Below are 27477 nucleotides of genomic sequence, written 5' to 3'. Positions count from 1 at the left end.
CGAATGACCCCTCATTCAGACTACAACTTGTCTAGAAAAACCCAGATGAACTTTTCTAGTGAAGGATGTGGGGGAACTGTGGTAAACAGATTTTTAGAGGAAAAGCTAGTGTAGCACATTTTCATGTTTGTCAATTTTTAGATGAGGGCAACTTGGGCATCTCCTGAACGAAAGAAGACGGGGCTCCGGGTGGGCGGGAACAGGGTAAGAGAGAGAGAGCAGAGAGACACCCATCCTCTTCAGCTGGACCATGTACGTCGCAGAGTGGTTTCTCAGTGCCAGTCTCTTGTTTGTCCTACCTGTCCTTTATTGCCAAGGGAGAGTTTATGAGCTGAGTGCTGCCTGGAGAAGGCCTTGAAAGTTTGGCTGTAGAAACCACCTTCCCTTCTTTGATTTCTGCTACTTCAGGGAAACAAAACTTTGTATATTGTGTGACAAAATTAATTGGATTGTAGGAAAGTAACACTCGAGTTTACATTAATGTATTCTTCACCTCAAAACAAGGGCAGACTCCAAGTTATTGCTAGCAGCCAAATGCAAGGAAGATAGTCACATTATAAGCAGGCATGCACTAGATTTGTCAAACTGCGGGTAACCGTTGAACTTTGGCTTTTGCAGCAGCTTCTTAGATGAATTTATTGATATCCACTGAGAATTATAAGCAGCTCATTATGGTGACTGTGCTCTTGTCTCTTCTGTCTTCTGGAGAGATCGAAGCACCAAACCACTCCAGAAATCTAGGCACAATCTAGTTGTTCTGCTTCAGAAGAGATCTAGAGACAGTCTAGCATGGATGCAGGGTGGCTGGTCATGAAAACAAGATCTTGGGTCGTAACAGGGGTAAACGAAATGGGCAATGTAGATACAAATAGTGCGTTCAGCAATGTAGATGGCCACTTTTGAATTGCCACGATACTAAAAATGGCAGCAACAATGTCTTTGAAATGCAGTTATAAATAACTGAAATAAGATCAGCTGGTGTAATAATAAAGCACACTGTAAAGTGTATGGGACCATGAGTTTTTCCACTCCGTAATGGAGACACACCTACCAAATTCTTTGCTACAACAGCGGAAACGTTAGTTCATAGGTTGAATAATATTTTCTCCCTGCAAACATCCCCAACTTCCTAGTTCATGCAAAACACAGAAATACAAATGGCTTTTTTTGGTATTGACTTTAAGAATATATTCAGTTTTTTTAATTTCTGAAAATCTACTGTAACATGATTCTGACTGCCCTTCCTCAGGTATCAACTAAAATACATTGGCTATCTGGAGAGGAAAGGAAGAGTTGCATATTTTTGAATGGCAAAAGAATTTTGTGGTTTCTGGTTAGATCTGAATAAGCCATCAAGGATGAGTTGTTCTGTAATAGCATGATTGATTATGTCATGAGAAAATATACTATGCCAGACACCGATCATCTGTGATACAAAGCAACCATGCAATTACCGAACTGAAGCGTGCTGAGAATGTGGGCCACTTCGCCAGCTAAGGGGGAGAGCTGGTAAAGTTGTCATGGAGTTTAATGGCTGAATTACATAAGCCTCAATTCTGGTTGCAAACCTGTTTTGTTGGATAATTTGCGCTGTAGAAAAACCTTCCGAATATTTATTGGTGGCAGCTGTGTTCTGGAATTTGCAGGAGAATTCCTAGATCAGCTGCTCTTCTGCTTCATTTCTGTTTTCGTAGGACGGTATGGGGCAATTGTGTTCCAGAACAACTAGTTGAAACTGTGCTTCGCACAAGTAAGGTTTTGTCACTGGCAAAGGTGTCATCACAGATTTGCTCAAGATTTTCCTCCCTAATTAAATGGGTGTCTTCCTTGACTTTGATCTTATGAGTCATTCACCTAGAAGCTACTTATGTTCTGCAAGATATCCTTGAGCAAGTCTCTCAATTTATTTATACCTTAAAATGATTTAATACTAAGTTACTGTTTTAGGGACCTATCTGATTCCCAGAAAAGCCAGTCAAAGACTTTTCATGTCCCCATCTAACCAACTGGGTATAATACCTACTTATATTTAAATGCTGTTTACATTTGCACAAAAGAATTTGTATTGCTTTCTAATACCTTGGATGCAGAGCTTTTTGTAGATTACTACCCCATAAATTGTTAATCCTTACTCTTTTAAAGTTATTTTATATTAGAAATGGAAGAGAAAACAAAGCCATGAGTAGAGACCTAAACCCTTCACTTTTTGAGAGGTTCCAGATTCAGGCACCTTGAACATAAACTTCATTTTGTAGCTTTGGACTCAGACTAAACAGAAAATAAGCCCATCTTCACGTTCCAATTTGAACATATGGTGAATTCTTATGAGATCAGCTAGCCTGATGGTTTGTGACACTGGAAGAAGATCAAAATCAGAAAAGGTGATTTCCTTGCTCCCTGCTGAAGAGAGGTAAAATTGATTCTTTGCTGGTATTTTAGGGAGATTTGTTGCTAGAAACAGGAGAGAAAAGCTAATTCAGGCAGAAAGGCTTCCTGTTTTCTAGGCAGATCTGTCTAATATTTAGCCATTGCCTTCAGTAGATGGGGAATTAGTAGCTGCAGTTATTAGGAAAATCTGTCCTTGACGTTAGATGTCTCTAGTGCATAGAAGATCCACCTTTTACTTGGCAGCTCCCAGTTTATACAATGATTGGTGACACATGCCTGTTTCATGAGGAGATCTGAAAAGAAAGTTTGGGAATTCAGAATAGCCTGGGCTGTGATCAGCGTGTTCACCTGCTTTGGCTGGTCCCTGTCACTGAGGCATCCACCTCACAGGAGTGGGTGCTGAGCTGCGATGATGAAAGCATGACTTTGTGATGATCACATTTGACAGCAAAGATAATAATTAGTGCAAAATCATGTGGTAGAGGATCTAGCCCACACTGAGGACAGTACGGAGCCAAACCACCCACGAGGGATCTCTGGGATGATAACTTAATTGAAAGGAGTTGCTCAAGCATGTACCACACCTGGCGTGGAGCTAGAAACTTCTGCTTCAGGTGATGTTTTAACAAGTTGTTTTCCTTTTTCAGTTGTCACCTGAACCAGAAGATTCTGGTGCCTGCTTATTACACAGACACACCTCAGTTTAAGCACCAAACCTGTTTTGTTGTGTTTTTTTAAAACTGGTTGTATTTATGTACTTGGGCCTCTTCTGCACTTCATATCCCAGTCCAAACAATAAATGGGAGGATGCAGAAGAAAGCCAACATGAGTGCTCAGGAGAGAGGTGGAGTGCTCTACTTCATTCCAAAGAACAGGAATCATATCTTGTCAATCAAGCTTTTGTCCTAGCTCCCATTTTTATAGAGATTATTTGTGGCAAAAATGAGCACTGAATATTAGGCTCCTAAATCTAAATTATATGGCTAGTTTATAACAATTGGTGAAAGCCCAGCATCATTTTATCGCACATAATAAAAGGTTAAGCACAAAACGTAGTGGTCATATCAATGGTGTACACCAAAGTAGAAAGAAGAAAAATGTCCTACTCTGCCTAATAACTCCTTCTCTTTGGAAGACACCCCTCCTCCTTTTCCTTTCCTCCAGAGAAGAAAATCGCAGCATATCTGAAATAACAACTAATCTGAGCTATTTTAGACCAAGAGGAGAGAGTCGATCCCAATGTCAAGTATTGACTCTGAAGTTCCTACTCCTAAATATGGTGTGGACTGGAGCTTGAATGTCTTGGGTGATATGCATTGTAGCTTTCTGCCTTGGTGAAAGAGCTCACACAAAGCCAAAACTTTCCTCCACTGTATACTGTAGATGATGAATTGTGGGTTTGGTATGATCTGGTTTGATAGGATATCTGTGACTAATAAGTTGATGCTCTCTGCACCACCTTCAGTTCCTAGATGACTTCAGGATAGGACTCCCGAAAGACCATTGCATGAGGCATGGGTCATGATGGCCTACAGGAAAGAAGAGTATTTTCTGTCATTGTTGTGAAGACAAGTGAATAAAAGCTGTGGGAATTTTGTTGTCCAAAAAAACCCGGGGATCTTATCAGATTCTGTGAGTTGTGAAACTAGTTGGAAACCAGCCTCCAATATCTGGAGCAGATATTAATGCTAACCCTCTCTGGTTGCTGTTCACAGTCCATGCCACTTCCAGACTTGATCTTACTCTACCAGGTCAAAAAAGACTCAGTGTTGTCATCCTGACATCATCAGAACTGATGCTATCTCACTCCTAACAGCCTTGCATATGCATTTAATGAAAGGAGGCATAAAGTTGGAACTTTGTAGAAACCCCTCTTAGAGTGCAGAAGAGTCTAAAACAGGATCAGTTGTGTAGAGGTGATCTGCTAATGTTGGAGTATATAAGAGTGAACACCTGTCTTTTCTTAATACCGCTCTGAGAAGAGATCATCAACCAACACAACTAGTGTAGCCTGTACCATGCCTGTGCTGGTGCACAGACTGACAGAGGTCAAGGTGAGCTGAGCCGCTGCAGTGTTGTGAGTCATTCAACTAGTTTTCCATAAGGAGAAAAGAGAGGAGAAAACTTAAAGCAAATAAGCCTATTGTCCCTTACCCCCTGCTCGTCCAAAATGAAAGCGTAGACTTTTTTCTTTATGAGAACGGTGTTTCATTGCAGTGCTACCCAGCAAGCAGACACAAAGGTAGGCTAAATCCAGCATAAGCCCCTGAGGCCTAACCGCTTTTGGGAAAGCCGAGCACTGCTGAAAGGTGCTGGCGTTGAGTAGGGAGCCGCCTACAGCCATCCAGCGAAAGCCCTGAGCACAGAGACGAGACCGAGGTGGTCTGACTGCAGCCCTCGTGTGTTAGAGCTGCAAGGACTCCGAGGCAGTACAGTTGGACATAAACAGCGTTCCTCTGCTGGGGTGGCAGAAGATGCCTTCCTCCCTGCTGGGCCTCAAGATGTAGCCAAGACTTGTTTACTCTGTAATTTAGAGTTTGTTGTAATCCAAATGGAGATTTTTGCAATGCAAATAGGGCTGTACAGAATATAGTACATTTTATGTATCGCTACTCTTTGTTATGGCTGTATAACTTATCACTCATCGCATAGACTGGATTGTGAAACACAACCTTTCAAACAGACTTTAACTCTCAGATCATGTCAGTAAAAAGAATATATTATGCGTATAACGTGCTCTTCCCCCCGCAGTATTTTACAATAGTCTGCATGAACCCCATTTTGCCGAAAAGGATTCCAAGGAATACAAAACCCCTCGTCTTGATTCGTGTGCAAAGGTTGTTTCTGATTGCTTAAAGCGGGCAGACATTTGGATAGACACCTAATTGGTCATTTCTGGTTGCCATTTATTTGATTTCTCAAAGCACCCATGCTGTACTGGCTGATAGGCACGTGTATGGGGAAGCCTGATATCGAGCCCAGAATTGAGGCTGTTAGAAGGTAACGTGCCCCTGTGACACTTGGATGCTAACGGAAGTAATTGCGGTTCAGCATAGCTTCGACACTCTGCTGGACTCTGCTCTTCAAAGGTGCGGAAACTACAGGCTCAGTACCGTGGTTTAGGAACAGCGATGCTACTGAGAAGAAAAACAGCCTTCTCTCTCTTCCGCCTGTAGGAGGTGATGTAGGTTTGCTTGTTCTGTCATTTACAGCCTGTTGTGAATTAATAATCAGGCTCGATAATAACAAAATTAAAGTAATGCCCAGTGAAGTGGGGTGAAGTGGTTAATGTTTGTTACGTACCGTGATCCTGGACTTTGATCTCCTGACAACACCCGCCATTCTGCAGGCGACATTGCAGATAAATGATTCTCTGCAGCGAGGAAAACAAGTGGTGAAGTGATAAATGCTTCAATCACTGTCGATGGAATAGCGTGTGCTCTATGCAGCTCCAAGATTAGAGCGCGTGTATTAGTTGACTGCAGTTCTAAGAAAATGTGTTTGGACTATTTCTAAGAAGTCTGGCCCTACTAGCACTGCTGACTCCCCAGCTGCTCTGGTGCCCCGTTGCATTTCAGAGGGCAGCGCAGCGCTGGGATGGATAACGCGGAGAGACTTGCAGCCTCCATCCAAAGAGGTTTTCAAGACTTGGCCAGAGTGGATTGAGGAAATGCTGCGTCTTCTGTAGTTCAGACACAGCCCAAATGCCTAAAGACACCACTGATTGTAGCTGAACTGCCGTCATGAGAAGTTGGTTCTCAGCAGCAGCATTGCTGGTGAGAATGGTCACCATGGGGGAGCAGTGCCGGAGGAGCACACTTAGAAATCAATATAGGTATTTGGCAAACTGAAACATCTGACAGTGTTGGAATTAGCAAAGCTATTTTAGCATTTCCCCTGCCAATATCCGCTGTGATAAATAAGAATTTCCTTTTTATTGATGTAATTGTGATCAGCAAAATGTTTCGTAGAAAGAAAGTTCTGTGAATTGTGTGTTTCTGCATTTTTTTTCTCTGGTGCCATAAATTCAGTCGAGACTAGACGTGGGCCTCTGCATTGTCTAGGGTTCTTTCATTTAATTTGAGCAGTACAGTAACACTGAAATAACATGAAAGTGGTGGCAAATAGTCTGCATTTGAATGTATTCTTTTAGGTCTCACTAGCAGCAGAACTTGCATTTATGTAGATAGGTGGTGGTGGAGGAGCTGCCATTACTGACTGTTCCATAACATGAGTAGTTTTTCACTTTCTGCATATAATAGGCAGAGCTTATTGGGTTAGGAATACTAACAGCAGCCTGTTTGTTTCTTAAATAATCAAAAAACCTCAACAGCTCCAAAAGTAATAGTCACCCTGGAGTGGCTGTTGTAAAGATGGTAGCTGCGTAACTGTCAGTTTTGAAAATGCCGTTCGGGGACTTCCACAATTTATTTGCTGAATGATTAGGGAGACTGTCAAAATGTAAAAGATTTGGAAGTAAGCTCTCCAGTGTTCAAAGCTTCGCGGCTTTGTCGTAAGAGCGGTAGCAGTGCAACTAAATCCTTGGTGATGTAAATAGCTGTCAGCTCTCAATTAAATAGGGATCTCTGCGTAACAGCATTTCACCCTTCCTTTTAAATAAGTGAGTCTCTTGTTTTCAATGCCAGAGCAAATCCCGAGTGTACAGAGTGCTGCTTGTAGGACACTGCTTGTACCCCTTGGTTTCAAAGCACAAAGTAGTGAACAGTAACAGGAAAGAAAGTGTCTGACGCTTTTTTCTGCAGCTGAGCTGCATTGGTGTGCAAGGGTCAGAAAAAATGCTCCCGGCTGAGATGCAGGGAGGGAACAGCTTGGTGCACCCGGTCAGTGACCCACAGGGGTGTGCCTGGTGGCAGTGACACTGTCTGCTGGTCTTGGTGGCATCTACCGCAGGTTTGTGACCTTGGTTGCTACCTGGTGGACTGAAAGGAAGGGCTCCTCCTTGCTAGCCCTCCCTGCTGCGGGCCGTGCTGCGCGGGTTCGATGCTGTACTGCTCCGTGACCCCTTGTCGTGGCGTTGCCTCCATGTGCATGCACACAGGGCAGTCTGGGTTAAAACATAAACTGGACAAACTTTACAGTACTTTCTCCAGTAATCCAATTAAAAAAATTTACTTTCCATCACAAAGATGCCATCAGCCCAAACAAATGATACTTTATATTCCCAGGCCAGATCATTAATAGTATTTCGATCAAAATTTGATTATAATAATCTTAACCTGTTTAATACAAGACCTGCAGAGCTTTTTTTTTTTTTTTTTTTTTTTTTTTTTTTTTTTTTTTTTGGTATCTGGATGAAAATAGTAACAATGCCATCATCAAGAAAGGAAAGAATTGATGCATTTGATACAGAGGTAGTTTAAACTAATATCAGCAGAGACTCTGTAAACTAGGGGCAAATGTTTTCTATAAAGCTGCGCTTTCTGAACACCAACATTTATGAAAGTCACATCCACTAAATCTGTGGGTCTTTCTCATGGATGTTTTATCTAATTCCAGCTTTGCTAGCACATCAGAGGGTTGCGTTTTTGGTAGGTTTCCAGTTGTCTGGTATAAATCCAGCTGCTTATTCATGGATGAAATCTGAACAAGATGGAAGATACTGCAATGAGTGGAATTACCTTTTGGCTTTGATGAGCTGGTCTGGAGCGGGAGGGAGAAACAAAATTCTATTATAGATAATTTTCCCTCTTCAGTTTTATTTATTTCCTTTCCCTCCACTCCATCCTTACACTTTTCTCTGGGCATTTGGCAAGTCCACAAGTGCCGTTAATGTTGCTCCTTGGCTGAACATTAAATGCGTATTTTTTGAACAAGACTGCTAACTCCTCCCTTTCTTGCACCTCGCTGATATGCCTGGATCCTGTTGGCGTGGCGCCTGGGATCGTACATGTTCTTGGAACATCCCAAGGGAAATCCCTTCAAACCTTTTCTTTTCACATGACCTTATGATTGTTTGAAAGTGCCTGGTTTTTCAACTTCTCTCTTTTAACATCTGAATTTTGAAATTCATGTATTATACTGGACTTTAGAGAACTTTGCTTGGACCCAGGTGACTCCTTTTTGTCTGGATGTGAGAAACTTTATTGGAAACTATACGATATCCATGTACATACTGAGATATAATGGGTCACTGGACTTTCGCCTTATAGACGGAACACAAACACCGAAAATACACCAAGGTTTAGCCCACAATTGTTATATATGGTGCTCCCACAATAAATATAATGCCTTGTACAGAGTTCAAGGCTCGCATATTTAAAGGCTGAAGAATTACCTTCACTCTGAGTTAAAAAGCACAATGTTGCTATTGTAGTTAATGCTATTTTTATTAATTTAAAACATATTGTGAATAATCTGAACAATTACAGAGAAGCCCATGTGTAAGTTAGTCAATATATAGGATATTTTTACCTACCATTGCAGTCTATACCACTTCTGCATTAACCATCTCGAGCAAAAATATGCCAGACCATTTAGGCCGTAGTACAATGATGTTGTGATTTATTGCGCTCTCAGTTGCCATCCTGCAGCAATTACTAAAAGAGATGATAATGGTCTGCAATTTATTTTCCAGAACTGGGAGTAGCTGCCAGCAAGAGCCGCTCACAGGGAAGGGCAGTGGCTGTTTACCTGCTTTGCTCAGACAGACCAGGCGAGGACAGGTCGGTGACAATCCTCGGAGAATACAGAATTAAGTACCAACCTCTTGACTTGATAACAACTGTTTCTTCCAGGATGGTGCAGTGGAACTCAACAGTGTAAAACTTTGCTTTGGATTAAATTTCTACAGAAGAGCTGAGACCTGGCTAAAATAATGACAGTGTCTCATACTTTCTCCGTGCCAGTTCACTTGTATTGGTTTATTATGTAAGACATGTCCTTGATCCCAAGCATCAAGTGACACACCCCCTGTTTTTCAGAGCTTACAGCTCTAGCTGCTGGTGGAGGTTCCTTATAATGGAATTTACTGTAAGCGTCTGTTATAGTTATATGGAGTCTTTATAATCCATGGGGTTAGAGCCGTTTCCTGTTTTGAACTGGTTTCTTGATGACCTTATAGTCAATGTATTGAAGCTCAGTGTGCATTTTTCACAATTTGAGCCTGCCCAGCTGTTGGTCAGCTGTCAAAAAAGTTCCCGTGAGTGTCACTACAAAGGACAGATACTGGTCATCAGATCTGAGATAATTTCAACCTCATTGAAAGCTTTGGGTTTTCTTGATTATCAGCAAAGTTAGTATGGTTCCCTTTATGGGAAAGAGCTTGCAGGCAAAAGAAAAGTAATTTGACACAAGGTGTCATAGCCTAGATCTTGCTAAGTGCATAGAGGAGGTCTTCAGTAATTAATCAGCTAAGGACATAACATAACTCCTAAATATTTTGCAGCCTGAGCAAAAGTTTTTTATGTTTCTTAAGAGAAGGAAAAAGCTGGTCTATATTTTTCCTTTGGAGGATTAAACTGTTTTTTAAAAAACGCTGAGTTTAACTTACTCTGCTTTCTGCCTCCTCCTCTGCTAGTTCTCCTGCTTGTCTTTTAGACTCTGTGCTGTCTAGAGCAAGGACAGCACTAGCCTGTGTTCAGTACCTGGCATTTTGGAGGAGCAGTCATATTTGAAGTAACTGTGTGCTACTGAAGCATAATAAATACTGATTATGTGCTTCCACCATTTTCATTCACTCTGTATTAGGCTCAGTGTCTGAAGTTCTGGAATGCTAAAATCGGCTTTTGCTGTGCTTTATTTCAGGGAGAACAGTTAAATGGTTTGCTTTCATCAAAATGGACCATGTTTGTTCCTGTTAGACGGCTAGAGAGAGAGGAAGGATTCCTGTTGGCATTCCCATTGGTGAAAGTTGGATCTCACTCTGAACATAAGGATCTGGATCACATCCATTAGCAGGACTAAAAGCAGTGCCATGTCAAGATAGTGTAACAACCAGGGAATTGCAGATGCCAAGCACAGGTAAGTAAGGACTCTGCGTTACTACTTCTTTGTTCTCTCCGCTTTCTTTCACACTGACACTCCTGCTTGCCAGCACTCCCTGCTGCCAGCTCCGGAGTCAAAAGGAGTCGTGCTAAGTGTTCAGCAAGAACAGGAATATCAACTACTGCAGGCACTTAGATGCACTTTCACTTTGATGAGGGGGCATAAGTATTTTCCTACCTTCCCTCTTCCCAGTACCAGCAGCTGCTCTTTTTTGCAGTTCATTTTGCCCCTAAATACTTCGAAAAGGTTATACTGAAGTCACTTTTCAGTGAGTAACCAAAATAGTCAGGTATTAATTATGGCTAAGAACAAGGTCCAAAGTGTGATTTGTTGTATTTCTTCAGTTCATCTAGAATAAATAGGAGCTTATCTGTGGGACTGTCTAGGTTTTGTACTTCTGTGATATCTGGAAACTATAGCCCAAGATCTTAGAGGAAACTTTGAACCCACTATACTAGTTTAAACAGGTTTGTGGCCTTTGGCTGTTTAATCTTTCCCTTGGTTCACTGTTGGATTTGAGTGGTTGCCGAGTAGTGTAAAAGCCTGGAAATAGGATATTAATCTTGAAACTCTTCTTTAGATACTTTTCCCAAGGAGCGTATTACACATTAAACCTTGCCCATCCAGCTGGGCACAAAATAGTGTTTTCCACTCTTATTTCCACTCTTATTCTGAATGAGAATGGAAGAAACTGAGCGCTTTGTAAGAGCAGAGCCTAAAGCAGCAAAGCGCTATGAAGGTTTCTTTGTTTAAATGACTGCATGGCTTATTCTCATTAATAATATTGCTTTGCACTTGCATAGAACCTTTCCAGTAAAAGTGTCAAAATGTTTTGCAAATTATAATTCACAACAAAAATACATACTTGTATCTTATTACTGTGGCTTCACAGAATAGGCTGTGCTTGAGCAGGGAGGAGGTTATGGTACTAAAATACCCAGACTGGGCTAAAAGAAAAATTAACCATTCGTCTGCTGTATTATGAGGTCCTACCTCTTTGAGGTCCTTCCTTTTGAGGAAACCTGGATTTGAGTAATGATTGTATTTGGGTTTGTAATGTTGAAGAAGGTTTAATTCTGAATAGATATATATTAGTATTTCTGTAGTTTCTATGGAAAAATATTTTGGACTTAAGAGAAGTCCATTATCATTTCATTAAAGAGGGGTTGAAATTTTTAAAATTTCTTATGTCACTTAGGATCCTTAGTGACCTTCAGTGATACTTAAGTACTGAAGTGCCCAAATCAGTTTTCATATTGGAAGTTCAGCTCATAAGTCACATAATGCTTTTAAAAACTCTACCTTGGATGCCAGCACTTCAGTCTTTTGTCCACATAATTCCTATTGGTTTAAGAATTGCAGTCAGAGCTCAGTTGACATGAAATCCAAAAAAACAGAACAAATTAGTAATGCACATGGTTGTGTATTACATATACTATGTATGTATGCATATAAAAATAATACTTAAGATTTATGTCTGGTAGCATTGTTTATCTTCAGCTGTGGTTTATGGAGAAAGTGGTTAGCATAACCACACCCCAGTTATTCAATTAAATTTCATTTTTGTCCTTTTTTAATAAATAACAGTAAACAAGGCAAAGATAAACATGTTTCCCTTCATCCTCAGATGGATGCACTATCAAGGATTCCTCTACAACTCCAGAGGCCTTGAAGTTACTCCTGGTCTAAGAACAATAACATGAATTTTTCTTTCTGAAATATTTTCAGATCTAAAGAGAGCTGTCACTAATTCCAATACACTGAGTTTGGGCCTAATTCAGATCCAGATAATCATGGTGAGTTGGCCCATCAGGAAAGCCTGAAGTAACTTTTAGCTTGGGTGAGCAAGCCAAAATGGAAGAGTTCGGGGGTAAACCTGTGTGCGGCTTAGCAGGTGGTGTCCAACCAGCGCAAAGCAGAGTAGGTCCAGTAGCGTTCGGGATTCCCACTTGGCTGCTTGAGTCCGTGCTGGCTTACTCCATTTTTGGTCTGAACCTAGTACTTTGCTCCTGACAGACTTGCAAAGAGCAAACTGTATTTGCAAGTCTAATGATGTGGCTGAAACTGGTAATTACTATACATACTTCTGCGAGATCTATAATATAATTAGCAGCTGCTGTGAGTTGCGAGATGACAATGAGAGAAGATTTATGTGCTTGCTTTTATCTTAAGCTCAGTTTACTTCGATAAATACAATTCTGAGATAAGAATGAATGCGTACTGGGTTGGCCAGTCTCCTCTGTGACACTGAGATATGTATTACCTCTTTTCTCCAGTTATCCAAAATGATGTTGCTTTCCCTTTTTCTCTGCTTTGATTTCCTTTTTAAGTGTTCTCTACCGCCCTTGCCAAAGGCAAACAATTATCCCTACAGGTTAAACCTCTTGATTTTGGGTGGAGAGGTTGTGTAAAATGTTGCCAGTGTGGCAGCTTGGTGAATCAAACTTTCTGCCCTTACATAACTTTTTTCATTAAACGTCCCACCTGTTAGTCTGAGGAGGGCTTGGTTGGTCAGGTGAGGAAAGGACTGAAACCAGGGAGCTGGAGAGCTCCTCCTGTCCTGCTCTGCCTGGCCGCTCGCCGTTGCCGTGCTGCCCAGGCTTGTTGCTGGTCTGCCCTTGGCGTCTCTGAGCATCCTGATGTCCTAGCCCAGAAAGGATATCCACCTGGACTTCTGCTTACCGTATATAAGTGGCTACCTCTAGAGAAACATTTCCCATCTCTCTGGACTGCACTGAACAGAAAGTGGCCAAAAGTACAAGTGCATGGCCTGTGAGCAGGGCCTTCACAGACCTTGAGACTCGAGGCAGGAACTCAGCTGGCACCAGCTCCAGCTCTCATAAGTTCCCTCAGAAGCCCAGAGAGTTCTTGGTTTTTAAAGGCCAGCCTCACCATGGCTCAGTGTGCTTTCTGACGCAAAAATGACGTCCAGGTCTGTGAGAAGGCCCTCACAGAAATGTCACACATGGTCACTGCAGCAGGAGCGATGCATTCTATTCCTCTGCTGAGGTGAAGGAGGGAAGAGCAGGTTACAGGGGTGTAAACTGTTGAGTTGTGTCTCGGCTTCCTTGCTTTCTACCTTTCTCAGCTATGGTGAAGACAGACCTATTCCATTGCCTTTCCAACCCTCTGTGCTCAGAGGGGATCCAGATTTGCTCCTACAGCCTCGCAGAAGGTGGAGTGAGCATCAAAATAGCAATACAATTGCATAAATGACTGAAGCTAGTAAAAGGCCATTTGCCTGAAACGTCCTTGTGGGCGAGCTCCCTGCATGAGGAGTACCTCGGTAACCTGCCAGCCTTCAGCTCCACTGTACCGGCATTTGTGCAGTCCGGTGATTAGAAACAACACTAGATGCACTTAGGATAAACTCTTTGTTGGACCTCTAATCTCTGCCTGGCTGGGCTCATTTGAAATGTGAAAGTAGACTACGTGCTGCGCAGCACTATACATCTCGGTTACATAATGATTGAAATGCCAAAGATCATGACAATAATAATAATAATGACGATGATAAAAATAAAATGATGTAATTGAAAAATCTCTCCTGTTCCCTTTGCTTAGGCTGAGCAATTTGGAGAAAAACTCCCAGCTCCAAAAGTCAAATTGGGAAAGAAATTCCCAGACAGCAAAGCTAAAGGCAGGGGTATCATTTATTTAATTATGGAGCTGCTTTTCTGGGGGAGGAAGGAGACACTTCAGCTTATTGCTTTTAAGTTGCCTGAAGCGCAGAGTGAGCTCAGTGGTGATAATGTGGAGCTCTGGCTTTGAGTCTGGGAAGGTAAAAGGGAGGAAACTTGACTGCTGTTCTGGCCATTTATAAAAGCACCCCTGATTTCCTCATAAATGTTCCCCAAATGCTACAAATTTATCCCAGTTCAGACAGAATTTAGCTGGTTTTCCAAATGGGATTAGTCCTAATGCAAGTTTTTGTGCTGATTTTGATAGTATTAAAAAAAAAAAAAAGATAATAAACCCTAGCCCCGATATGTTCTGGTTCACTCTGGCAGTATGAACATTGCTCTCCCTAAAAAGTGCAGAATGGTCTGGAGCCTCATCCAACTCATGCTGAACTCCTTCCATTCAGATCAGATCCGTGGTGAAAAAAATTAGAGGTGATTACTCAGTAAATACAACACATTTTCTGTTCTGGGTATTTCAGTTGCTCTTGCATTTGCTCCAAAGCTTTGGTACAGGATGCTTAGAAGAACTGCACAGTACTACAGGCCTAAGTATGAATTTTATCCTTTTTTATTTTACAGATTTTTTTTATTAGTATAAATTAAAAGGAGCAGGAAATCTAAGAAAATACAGGCCACGTCAACACAGTTCAATTTCTCAACTTGTCATCTTGTCTCAGTTCTGTCTGGAAGAGCCTGAAGAAGGCCCTATGGCCAACTTGTCAGCTCTAATCTTCCCTTCCAGTCTTAGCGGATATTTCATTAACACTTTTTAAGACTGTTTTTTTATTTATTTTGCAGCCTACGTGCTGAGGCAGCAGCTAGTTTGTTTCTCTTCCTCTTTTTCCCTCACTTCTTGCTCTCTGTTACATGAGAGTGAGGTTGGCTCTTCTGGCACCGGAGTCCACAAATCACAGCAAAAGGGATTGTTGCAGTTTTCATAAATGTGGTGTTACTTGAAAATTATAGACTGTAACTGCTCATTGCAGTTCTGTGCAACGGCTGTAAATTGGGCCCTGTATCTTGCTGGTGACAGTCAGTCCTGCAACAGGCCTTTTAGGAAATTGGAAGGGAAATTAAACAAGAGCAAGGGGGTAGCTTTCCTTTTATCTTTGACATGCCTTCCTGAAATCCTTATCTATCATATTCAGGCAGAGATGTTACTGAATTGGTGGTGGATTTAGATGTTGCCTGTTTCTGAAACTGCAGACTGCTGATCCTGCACACTGTTGGAGGCAGATTTGTTGACAGGGTCTAGTCGCACATGAAGTTTTCTGAACGATGTACCAGGATGACATCCCACCAGTGGCTTGCGTTATTTCTCCATATTTAGTGTTCATTCTTTTATAAATCAGCTAACTTAAGGCAGTCTGAACGGACACAGCTGAACGTGCTGTGGCCACAGGTAGGGAGAGGTTTGCAGGGAACGTGGAGCGATCAGTGGAGGGAGGCTACACGGTGCCTGCACTCCTCTCTTGCACAGGAGAGAGAAGCTTACTGACCTCTCCAGCATCCCCTGTGTTGGCTCCCTGGACTGTGGATCCCAGCGTGCCACAGTAAACTGGTCTGGCTGCTTCCTTACCCCTCCTTGCAGGGTGACCGTGGAGAGAGGCAGAGCCGTGGCTGCCTGCTCTCCTTGCTCACTGGCCTGGTTACCTGTGGCAGTGCCTCGGGTGGCACGTAGTGCAAGGGAGAGTTAGGAACTACTCATCCCACCTTCCCATCCTGTACAAGAAGGGAGTTGCATATGCAAGGTGCGTTCCTTGCCTTCATGCCTTCCTCCGTGCCTTCTCGGGGAGATGCATCTTACTCACCGTGCTGTGTGCTGGGATGTGCCCAGCCCTAATCCAGCCCTGCAGTCCTGGCCTTCCTTCAAGTTTGGTTTGGTGGGAAGGGCTCCTCACCTAACCTAACCTTTTTCTTCACCACAGAACTTACCTCAAATGAACTCCGTGTTGACACTCATGCAGGCAAAAAGCCTCTGTCTGGAAAGGCCTTTTTATACCTATTCTGCAGAAGGAGAACACTTGTTAACTCTGGCTGTGGCAGTTCCTCTAGGCCCCCACCTCTGACACACCCAATATAAAGAGAGTTTAAACAAGCAGCTACCCTAAAGGGTGGGAGGGATGCTCGGGTTTATCACCTTGCCCCACCCTACATGCGGGCCTGGTCTCCTCCAGGCCCTGTTGGAGCAACCAGGTTCTTTCCCCTGTGCGGTAAGGGCCTCCGTGCTGCGGTTTGTACCACCGAGCAGTCTCTTGCTCTGTGGTATCTTCTACTGCATGAAAACAAGCAGGTACAGAGCCAGCTCCTCACACTGCTTGGAGAGAGTCGGGTGGTTCTACAAATGCATTAAATGGTGGATTTAACGCCCTCCTGCATCTCAGAATGAAAACAGAAACCTGACCTTGAAACACCTGTACGTCTCCAGCGCTTCTGCTGTTGCTGCCGGTGGAACAATGCCTTGCCTGAAACGCAGGATGACAAACCCTTCGACACGCCTGGTGAGAACTGGCACAGAGCCCTTGTTTTACTAAGCACTCTGCCAGGGCAAAGCCTTTCTCCCTCAACTATTCCATGTTTAAAGGCACACAAACAAGCTAAAAGACACAGTTAAAAGCACTGATTTCCTTATCTTTGCTATTAGTGTTGCTTTTGATTATTCCAAATGGTAGATCCTAAGAGACCAAATTTGCTTTTAATCTCTAATATCACATGCTTAGTTTTCACTAAGACCAAACAAGGAAAACATATAACTCAGTTTCACTGTCCTCTGTCCCCTATTTGTTTTCATGTATGAACACAGTGCTGCAATGTTCAGGCTGTGGATGATGCCAAGGAAAATTGAAGTCCAAACCGAGAAGCTGTTTTCACTAGAATTCAGAAAAATAAATACAGAAAGCTTTCTGTTGCTTATTTTATTTCATTTTTAATAAATCTAAATTTTGGGTCAACTCAACCTGACAGTGTTTATCTAAATAAAAATGCAACAGTTGTAGGAATGAGAGCTGAACCTTAAATCAGAGAAGGAGGAGACTTTGATTAGAATTTGGCCAGGAAGAAGGAAAGCTTCTAAAGCAATAGGATTTAGAGGCCTTGCCATGTTCCCACTGAAGCGAGTGTAAGTTTTATCAGTGACTTTAAAGGGAGTAGAATCAGACTCTAAATTAGTGATTCTGCATTACTTTATAACTCTTGCTCAAATCTAGTGCTTCTTGCTAACTTCATTTTTTAGCCAGAAAGCTAACTGGAGGGGTTATTTAGAGTTGCCTTAAACCTATATGCTACTAAATGATTTACTGGATATCTAGATACGTATAATCCTGGAGTTAGACCTACTGGGATATAAATCCCTGAAGCTCACAAGCAGTTAAATAAGGACTAAAAGGAAAAAGAAAAAAAAATCTAATCCTTCCATGCTAAGGTATATAATAGCACAAAATTGGAAAAATCCATCTTCCACACCGAATAAAGAGTGATTATAAATGAAGGCAAGAACATTATCCAAAAATATTAGGAGCTAGAGAAGTAGCATGATCAAATACAGCAACAAACAATTCCTGAAAGAAAGGGAAACTTCATAAATATTCATGTATGCCTTTTAATGGGTCTGCACTGGCACTAAGTAGAACTCCTTATGTGTTTTATCAAACTTCTCAGTGAACCCTATTCCATACCTTTGTTGCAGGGCTTTCCTTCCTCCATGTCAGGAGAGAGTGTGCAAAGCTCTCGTGAGGATAGCAGAACTGTGGGCCAGATTTGCTAAAGTCTGTGAAACTTCTGCCTTATTGTGTACAAACATGGACTGAGTTGCCTGAGATGGATCTTAGCTGTCTGCCTCTAAAACCCGCTTCAGGCAGGAGGAAGCTACCAGAGGGCTTCAGTAGCGTAAGAACGGAGCCCTGTTCGTATCCTCCTTGTTGCTCTGTTTTCCCCTCCAGATGGGCTGATTATTAATAGAGTTGTAGTGGTAGCCGGCCAAACGCTGCGGTGGTGAGATGCATCGTTCCAGTTGTGTTGTGCAGAGGGGCGAACCGACCCCATGTGCTTTGAACGGGGAAATACAACTGCGTGAGAGTGGTGGAGCCAGCAAAACTTACTCTGGAGAACCTCAGCATGAGTCAGTGCTGATACAAAATACTGCACGGTACCAAAGAAATGAAGAGAGAAAGAAAGTTGAGACTTACATAATGGTCTGTGCATGGCTGTTGCTGAAAGGGGGCAAATGCTGTTGGTTTGACAGAGTATGTGAGTCACCGTGCAGCAGTACCTCTCAGAACAATGGCTACTGTATTCATTGCCGTTGTCCTGTGGGAAAGGAAGCAATATGCTCCCATCCTCATTCCTGAAGTGCTCCGGGAGGAGCCCACTGATGAGCTGGCTGTGGGACTTCCAGGACCTTGTCTGGTCATTCTGAGATGGATTTTACAAGTATCGCGTGTGTGTCAGGTGGGCTGACGAGGAGGAGAGAAACCTGAGAACAGTTGATTCTGCCCTTGCTCTGCTATCCATCCTCATCCCCTGAACAGTGCAGAGCTTTGACTGTATCCTGCAGTCCTGATGTGAAATAATTAGAAGTAATTCCCTCGATCAGCTGACTTGTATGTGAATAATGACAAATACTGCAGGATCTGGCCCTGCACTGCTCTCGTGTAAATGTGGCTTTGCGCACACAGTCACGTTCATTTGCAACCAGTAGATGTATTACTTTGATCGTTTAACAAAATGAGCAGAGGCAGGTAATTAATTGTGGCTAGTAAGTATTTGCTCAGTATTTGCAGGTATGAGCGGATCATGGTTGTTCTGCCTCCGGGGCTATCTGTGCATAATTTCCTTTGTTTGGTGATCTAATGTGCGTTTCAGATGCCAGGGCAGAGTCACATAATCCTTTTATGGTGGAACCTGTGTGTTTACTAATACCCACATACAGTGTGTGTGAATATATCTGCGGCTAGTCTCTGCCCGCCTACGTGCTGTTGCGTGTCGTGGAGGGGGAGCGGTGGGTACCTGCCCGTTTCAGGAGCCAGGAGTATTCCTTGGCCAAATGCAGCATGCTAAAATCATGTGCTACCCAAACCACTCCAGCTCTCAAGGCAATTTCTTGTGCTTTGCCCATCAACAGATGATTTATATTAGTGAGTTGCAGAGTCAGCATTTCCCTCAATAAATCTTATTCTCCAATGCACATTATTGAAATGGAGGAGTTAGTGGGTTCACAGATCAGATTTTCCCCCTTACCACACTACAAGGTGCACGTCCTCCTACGCTGGTGCCGTAGCATCGTTCGCTAGAGAGTGGCTTTTCTGTGAGCCCACAGGATACGTGGCAAAGCCACCACTGACTCCAGCCCTTCTGCAACTTGCCGAATGGTCCAAAGAGTGCCCTTAGAGTTTCCTTCTTGGACATGCACGTTTAAGTGCTCCGCCAGCAAACACCACTGACAGCAAAGGCAGATAAATGTTAAACTTCCTTTGCGTTCCACAAGAGGTCCCAGCTGGTCTTTTTCTTCCAGCCGTGACCCTGGGGCAGAAGGCGATGCTTTCTGTTTCCTCTCACAGTATGCAAAACAAAACGTTAATAAGGCTTGGAATAGCTGTTCTTCTCCATGTATAGTTTAGGGGGTTTTCCCTAAAAATCTCACTGGATGCAGGGTGGCCTAAGACTTTCTAAGCACTTTGGCTGAAATGTGTTTATTTTGTCACAGGGCTTTGCACTTGGATGAATTTCGCCTATAGTTTCTATTTCACCTATATTACAGAATTTTAAGACCAGCAGGAACCATTACAATCATCTTGGCTAGCTCCCATAAGCCAGAGGATTTCACTCAGTGACTCCTGCATTGAGCTTGTGGTCGAGCTAGAGCACATAGTTTAGAAATACATCCAACCTTGATTTAAAAACTCAAGGGACAGGGAATTTGCCCTGCATAGTTTACTGCCAGTCCCAGCTTGTTCTTGTAGATCAGTAATCTGGCTTATACAATTCAGGCTGTACAAAAAGAGGAAGCCAGATGTAATGGTCTCTCCCTTCACAGCTCCCCATAGTACCTCAGTCGAGACTAAGACCTACATATATTGAGATTTATTTCTTACAAATCAATGCACAAATATTTTCAGGATTTCAAATAAATAACAACATCCTGAGTGCTAGAATTCCTTCTTTAAACTATTTACAGTGATGTTCCTATATGTTATACAAAAATAGAAGTTTCCCTGCAGTTGAAGTGTTTATTTGTATACTTGAAGTCCTGACTGTGGGAAATAGTGAAGGTGAAGAAAACTGATGGTGTTTAACAAGTCAACACAGAGCTGGAAGTTGACAGTTTGCTTTCTAAGAAGAAAATGTGCATTGCGGGAGCTGAATGGGTGTCTTGAGCTACATCAGCTGTGCTGCAGCCAAGGTCTGTGTAAGCAGACCTGTAAAATGCACTGTGACCACAGTGAACCTTGTTCTCCAGTCAGGCTCCCCACGAGCTTGTTCTTCTGAAAGTCTGCTGAGTCCATTCCCCTCGTTTCTGTGTTGATAACGGGATCCCAGTATTCAAGCTGAAGCCTCACCTTGTTCAGGTGTGCTCGATATGGGAACGCACGGCACAGGTTGGGGAGCAGCGCTCTCAACCTTTGCTGACCCGTTGGCAGCAGTATTTTGGTGACTAGCACGCTTCAGGCAACGTCATGTTTTGGACCACGGCAGAAGTGTTTCTTTTGGTCAGAAAGCAGACGAAGGGCTCTGCGGGCGGCACTGTCCCGGGGCCGTACTCTCTCTGATAGGAATCAGAATAAATGGGAGCAGGGCACCAAAAAGTTATGTAACATTAGACAAGTCCAGGTTAAGGTCCTATGATAATGAAACGGAGGTTGCCCATAGCAGCAATCACACGCCTAAATCATTCTTTTTTTTTTTAACCTGTAAATGTCTTATCAAAGTTCAGAAGAGAAGCCTGTACTAACGAGCATGGTGAAGAATACCTTATCAGCTGGAACTTAAGTTAATATTTGCCCATTTATCTAAGGCTTTGCTTGTGGATCAGAAGAATAATTGCATCAATAGCAATTGATTAGCCATTAATATCTGTAGCAGCTGTTAAGCCACTGTGAACTTGTAAATGGGCTAACTGGTGTAAAACTGGCAGATTGCCATATGCCTCCAGCAAACCTTTAGGAACCTGCCCCAGGACGTGATCAGGGACAAGACTGTGTTCTTCCGAGGGGGCTGCTGCTGTGTCTTGCAACATGCAGAGCCCTTAAAATGGAAGCCTCATAGCAAATGGTTTCCTAGATAATCATTTTGGCATCACGATGAAAACTCGAAAGCATAGAAAATTTACAATTATAGAAAAATTTCTGAGAAAATTCCAAGCCCCATTTTTGACTGGATGAATTGTTAAGTTTTTCTTTGATAATTTTAAGCATCTCTTCTGCTTTGCTTACTTCAGTTTTTACTAAATGGAAAATTCTTTCCTTCTGAAAAATTGAACTTCTTTGAATTACCTGAACTTGAACTGAATTCACATTTGTGTTATTAATAGCTTGGTGTTTCATTGGCAAGAGCTAAAAGAATAAAAATTAAGACCCTGTGTAAGTTTATTCATCATGCAAATATCTATTATTTCAATATTTAGCTCATATTGAGGCTATAATCTTTGCATGTCTTTGATAAGGCACATTTAGCATAGTATGTAGGGTACTTGCTATTAAAATGTGTCATTTACTAATGCAGTTATTCTCTGTGCTTGTGTTACAGTATGTCTGAATCACCAAATGATGATAATTAGTTTTAATGGTATGTAAATGATACCATTATGCATATATACATATGTGCACAAAGAAGACTCTAGGACAGGAAAGCATATTGACCACAGCTAACTGGTAAAGAAAGGAAAAAGAGTCTTCATGTGGAAATAAGAAATTAGATAAAAAATCTCCCTCTTGCATTTAATTTCAGGATTGATGCATGTCTTACATTGTGTAGGAACAAGATTTCAGTACCTCTGGGAATTGTTCACTGGTGGCAGCAGATGCCCTTATCGTCACGTTCCCCAGCAGAAATCCCATTGACACTGATGGGACCCCACTTCTACCCGAGGTCTTTCAGCATGGGATGCACCGGGTGCTCTTGCGCAGGTATGATACGATCTGACCCCTCAAAACGACAATGAGCGAGAATTCTCTCAAGGCTCTGATTATTTCCATCTGCAAAGGAAGGATGCGCTTGACACAGGTGTCTACTGGCCTTTTCAACACTAAATGGCTGGTCTCCAACTGGCTCAATGGTGGGACTGTTCACACAGGAAGGGGAAACATGCCTGTGTGCACGCTTCCTTTTACAGCTAATCTTCATGCCACAAAGAACCTGTCTGAGATATTTCAACATGGTTCAGATTCAACTGTTCATCTAGAGAAAAAGGTTGACACAGGTATTTGCTGCTCATTTCATCTTAAACAGCCTAGAAGAACTGGCTATCATTTGCACTGAACTCTGAAATCATCAGCCCCAGAGCAAGCAGTCTTATTTCTTTCTTTTAAACTGAAGAAACCCAGCACGCTCTAGCTTTACTTTTCAGTTTTTGCAGTTTCATTTATTTTTTCCCTAACAGGGACAAGTCTTAAGCACAGGTGGCTGCTGTGGTTCTTTATTTCTGCTGATAGCTATTGACCTGCCAACTGGCTATTCTCTTGGTAATAGTAAACAGGTTCCTAATGGTTAAACTTCTTTCCATTTAAATTCTGTAGTCCAAAAATAATCTAGTATTTTATTAGCCAGGGAACATATTATTAAACGCATACATCATTCTTACCAGACTGTACCTCTGTAAACCTAAGTACTTTTAAGTCAATATTTTAGGTTTTGTTGTTTTTTTCTTTTAAAAATTTTGGGATAGGACTCCAAACAATGGAAATTAAAAAGCAGATTGAGTGATTGGTATGTAAGTAGAAGGCCTGGGAGCTAGAAGCTATACACAGTTTTGACAGTGTTTGGAACTACATGAGAAAGAGTATCTGACAAGTAGCAGGCTTCTTGCTGGCTATGGTAGGCTCAGAAGTCAATAGCTGATTTCAAGGAGTATATTTCTCTGGATTATCGTGGTTTATATGAGTTACGACACCTAGATTTTTTATTTTTTGCTATTTACGTTACTTAAGTTGTAAAAATCCATCATACTCTCTCAGCTATTAAAAGGAAGGAAAGATCTTCCTGACATCAGCTAGATGACCCCTAGAGCTAACTGACTGTGGAAGAATCGGAGCTCTCGTATGTTAATGTGATCTGGGCAAGACCCCTCGTGGCGTAGCCAAACCATATGGAATTTATATCTCAGTCGGTATATGGGTCTTTACTCCAGGATATGGTAATGCTGTCATTGACTTTCTGAATCTTTGTGAATGAGTGTTAGCGCTCGTGGAGCTGACAGGCTGATATCACAGGCTAGGCCAAAGTACAGTCCAACAGGCTCTGGTCAAGCTCTTGCACACGCTGCTCTGCCAAAGGACTTCAGCCTTCACCTACAACACCCTTGTTTTTCCATTACTAAGACTTTCCTAAACATACAGAGCCAAAGAGACATATTAACACATGCGTGCATGCCAGAGGCACGGTATGTCTCTGTAACCAGGAAGCATGCTCATTATATAACAATGGATAGAGCGAGGCAGGTTTGTTTTTTCATCCGAGTTAATCTTAGTCACCTTAGTTAATAGCATTTAGGTCACCTAGAGCATTATGTAAGTGAACTGTAGCTGGCCAGCGTTTCAGAATTTCCTTTGTGGTATTATGGAAAGAGACAGTTTACTTTTCCTCTCGTTGTATCGTTTGGATGTCACACGGGTACTATCCGGCCCCGCTGTGCTCTTTTGGAGACGTTTGCCAGTTAAATAGCGGTGGCCCCCCTCATCCGACCAGCCGGCCGCATGGCTGCTGAAGCAGTACGGTACCGACTGCCACCACCACCGTGGCTGCTGCTTCTCGTTCTCGCCTTTTGTTTTGCAAAATATGTCCTTAGTCTGCCTCGGGGGAGATGTATTGTTCTACCTTTTGAGATTTTAACTCAAAAAAAAAATTTTTAGATTCTTTGGTTCTTCAAACAGTTCCTGGCCACGAATGCATGATCTCCTGTTTCTCAGTAGAGGAGAAGGCTCAAGGGGGGGCTGTGGACTAAGTGGTATGAAGATCAAATGGTCTCGTCTAGAAACGAGGCCTGGTCAAAATGTTTTTTTTTTCCCCCTCTTTAGTAACTCTTAATGACAAAGGGCCTCTTAGTCCTCGACCAGTTTTTCTCTGGAAAACAATAGTGGGTTTGGAAGTTTTCTTTGTTCTCTTTTAAGAGAAGTTCTCCAAAATCAGGCTGCCTTTTTTTGTCATTCCTGTTATTTATCTGCCCCCCTAACTCCATATAAAATTAAAAACCTGTATTTCGTAGTAATGTTTTAGTGTAGAAACACACTTTTCAGGCCCCATGAGCCCTTCTTGTGCAAAGCGAAGACGAAAGCCCGTGGAGAGAGCTGGCGAGGAGACGTGGAGAGCGCTGGTGGGGCGTGGGGCAGGTCTGCTCCTCAGACTCGCCCCCTTGCAGCGCGTCCGTGGGGAAGGGCTGTCCTTCCTGGAGGAGAGGTAGTGCTGGCAGGGCACCGCGCTGGCAGGGGCCCTGGCGGTGGCCCGGAGGAGGCAGCGGCGCGGGAGTCGCGCCGTTCCTGCCGGGAGCTCCCCGGCCCCGCGGGGCTTCACGTCTGTGCGGCAGCCTCACCCAACCGCTGCCCTTGGTGCCTTTGCGGTGCCCCCAGCGCCACGGGCACAAATAATTTTGGCTAACTCGGTACTGAAGTTTGATTTAATAAATTCTTCTAAGTGCAACAAAGGAAGAGAAAAGATCCCTTTGGTGGCTGAGCCAGCTTAAATGAGCCGAATGCTTTCTAATTAACAGTCCCGCGGTTCGCTTCCCATGCTCCGCTTCGTACACAGCAGAGTGAACAATTCTTTTAAAGCATTCAGATAAATCTTTGTTTTAAAGGAGTGCAGAAATGCGATTGTGGCCGCTGACCACCACCAGCGATCATAAGGCTGTCCAGCGCTGGGTCGCTCTCCCCGAATGCTTGCCAATATTTTCTCAGCAAACTCCCTATTGATTGCATAAATACAGTGCCGTACCCATGAGGTAGTGTTGACCTGTCACATAGTAAAGATGTGGCAAGCCCCATAATTCATTACCAGTTGGAAATAGAACATCATTGGAGAGATAAGGATAACAATGACTTTCCATCCAATGATAAATTACTAGCAGCTGCATTATTTTCCCTCACTTATATATGGCTCTCTTTATTGAATTTAGCTTGAGATAAATAAATGATCTGCCAGGAGCCTGGTTAATATTACTTCTCTGGGACCCATTTCAGGCCCAACTAGGCTTTTGCTGATAATATCTTTAAGCTTTTCAGTAGGGAGAGACATAACATTTGTTTCTGACAAGAACCCTATGTCGCCTTATCTGTTTCATTTGAGAGGCCGTCGACCTCAGCTTCTTTAGTTAAAATGAGAGCTTTACTGTAGAGGCTAAGTTCTTGAACTTGACTCTCTTCTTACAATGAGATTATATGTCCTGGTTGTAAATTTGAAGCCACACATGATATACAGTTATTCTTAGCATTTCCTGTTGATCACGGGGTGGTATTGATTGCCCTGCTTTTGAATCTTTTTCCTATTGGTTTGAAAAGAAATACCCTATTTTTTATTATTTTTTTTCACCCCGTAATAATCTGCGGAATTGTCAGTGCACCTTTATATTTAACTTTATGCATTTGTCCTATTTAAAAATGACAGCTTTTTTCAGATTTGCTCCCTCCTCCTTCCATCTGAGGAAGAAGGCAGCTTAACAACTAAATATCACTTGGTTAAAAAATAAAAAGCCCGGTCTAAGAACAATAGATTAACTCTTTCTGTGAATCGACATGCCAAGGAAAGACCTTGAACTCCTGGAATTCTCTTTATTACCATTAATAATTTATCTGCTACTGCGGTGATCCTGGCCTTTGCAGACACTGTTGGAAAAGGAAGGCGGGGGGCCGGAGGGGAGGCGCGAGGCGGGGGGTGCGAGCGGGCCGGGCTGGGCCCCTGCGGCGGCCCTGTGTGCCCCCCTTCGCGGGGCCAGTCCGGTTACTTCTGGAAGCCCTAGTGTCGGGGCGTAGATTAAAATCAGACAGTTGCCATTTTTCATAAAGTGTGAATTAGAGAAAATTTAACCCAACCACTTCTGATAAATCCTCTCGTAAGTAAACTGGCTGGTGGTGTTAAATACAAGTCCAGCCAGAGTTTGATTCACATTGCAGGGAACAAAGAACAAGTTCTGTCTACTTTAACACTCCATCATCATTATTGTTATTTATACTGTGGTAATGCCTAGAGGCTCCAGCTGAGTTTGGAGCCCCCGTCTGCTAAATGCATAATCGGACTTGCCTCAGAGGGGCTGCGGTATGCGTAGACCAGACAGAAAAAGGCGAGGGAAAAAAGTATTATACCTTCCCGGCCCTTTTGCTTTGCAGTTGGGAAACTGAGGCACAGAGAAGGAAAGCAATGCGCAATAGCCAAGAGGTCGTCTGAGTTGCTGCCAAGTGCCTTGATGTAAGACCATCTCTTGTCGGTTTTTTGGGGGTCACCTGTCTACTTTACACTTTCCCACTGGGCAAAAAGAAGATAAAATGGGAATCTAGCAATAAATTTCTTTTATCTGATGTTAGAAGAATTTGCGGTTAGGAAAAAAGGCACACCCTAAATAGCATCTTGCATAGATTTGTGTAACAGAAGATGTAATCTGCACACATATTAATTTTAATTTGAAAAATGTCTTGTCTTGAAAAGAAATAAGGAAAATTTGCCTTTTTATATAATAGGAATAGTTTTGGCATGTACCGGTCATTTCCCCTAGCAAATCACAAGATAAAAAATATCGCACAGTGCTCCTCAAAGCATAAAGATTAATATTTATTAAATCAGAAAAATAGGATAGTCATGTGATGCACGATCTGTGTCAGCCATTTCCTGTTGATTTTAAGAGACTGACAGGATCTTCTCACCAATAATTATTAGCTAAGCTCTTCAAAAATTAATTTCACATACGGTCACAAACACAGCCAGCAGGGAAGAAGGCGATGGCGGATATCAAATAAATTATTTGCTGCCAATGGATGATAATGCGTTTTCCATTTCTGCAGCGCTGCCATTCTAATGTTTCCCCGAGTACCCTGAAAGCATCGGGATGATATTCGCACACTCGCACAAAGGCCAATTAAAGAGGCTTCATGCAGGGCTCTCCCTAGCAGACTGCGGTAACCCCTGCGCCGTGTGGGTACGTGATGTGGGGAGGGAGCAGGACTGCACAGGGCACTGCGGCGAGAGCATCCCCGGAGCAAGCCGCGAC

At 42.7% G+C, this 27477-nt stretch overlaps 1 long non-coding RNA gene across 1 annotated transcript in view; it reads left to right on the top strand.

The window, feature by feature from the left end:
• Nucleotides 1-27477, top strand: part of LOC112987615 (uncharacterized) — a 701714-nt gene that overhangs the window by 298754 nt on the left and 375483 nt on the right. The window contains exons 4-5 of the long non-coding RNA XR_010391477.1: nt 8984-9071; nt 10153-10368. This is a non-coding gene — a long non-coding RNA (uncharacterized LOC112987615). The remainder of the gene's footprint in view (nt 1-8983; nt 9072-10152; nt 10369-27477) is intronic.

The sequence above is a fragment of the Dromaius novaehollandiae genome, chromosome 13 (genome assembly GCF_036370855.1).
Source record: "Dromaius novaehollandiae isolate bDroNov1 chromosome 13, bDroNov1.hap1, whole genome shotgun sequence".
NCBI classification, from domain to species: domain Eukaryota; kingdom Metazoa; phylum Chordata; class Aves; order Casuariiformes; family Dromaiidae; genus Dromaius; species Dromaius novaehollandiae.
The sequence above is the reverse complement of the archived record's forward strand: the minus strand, read 5'-3'. Positions and strand labels throughout refer to the sequence as shown.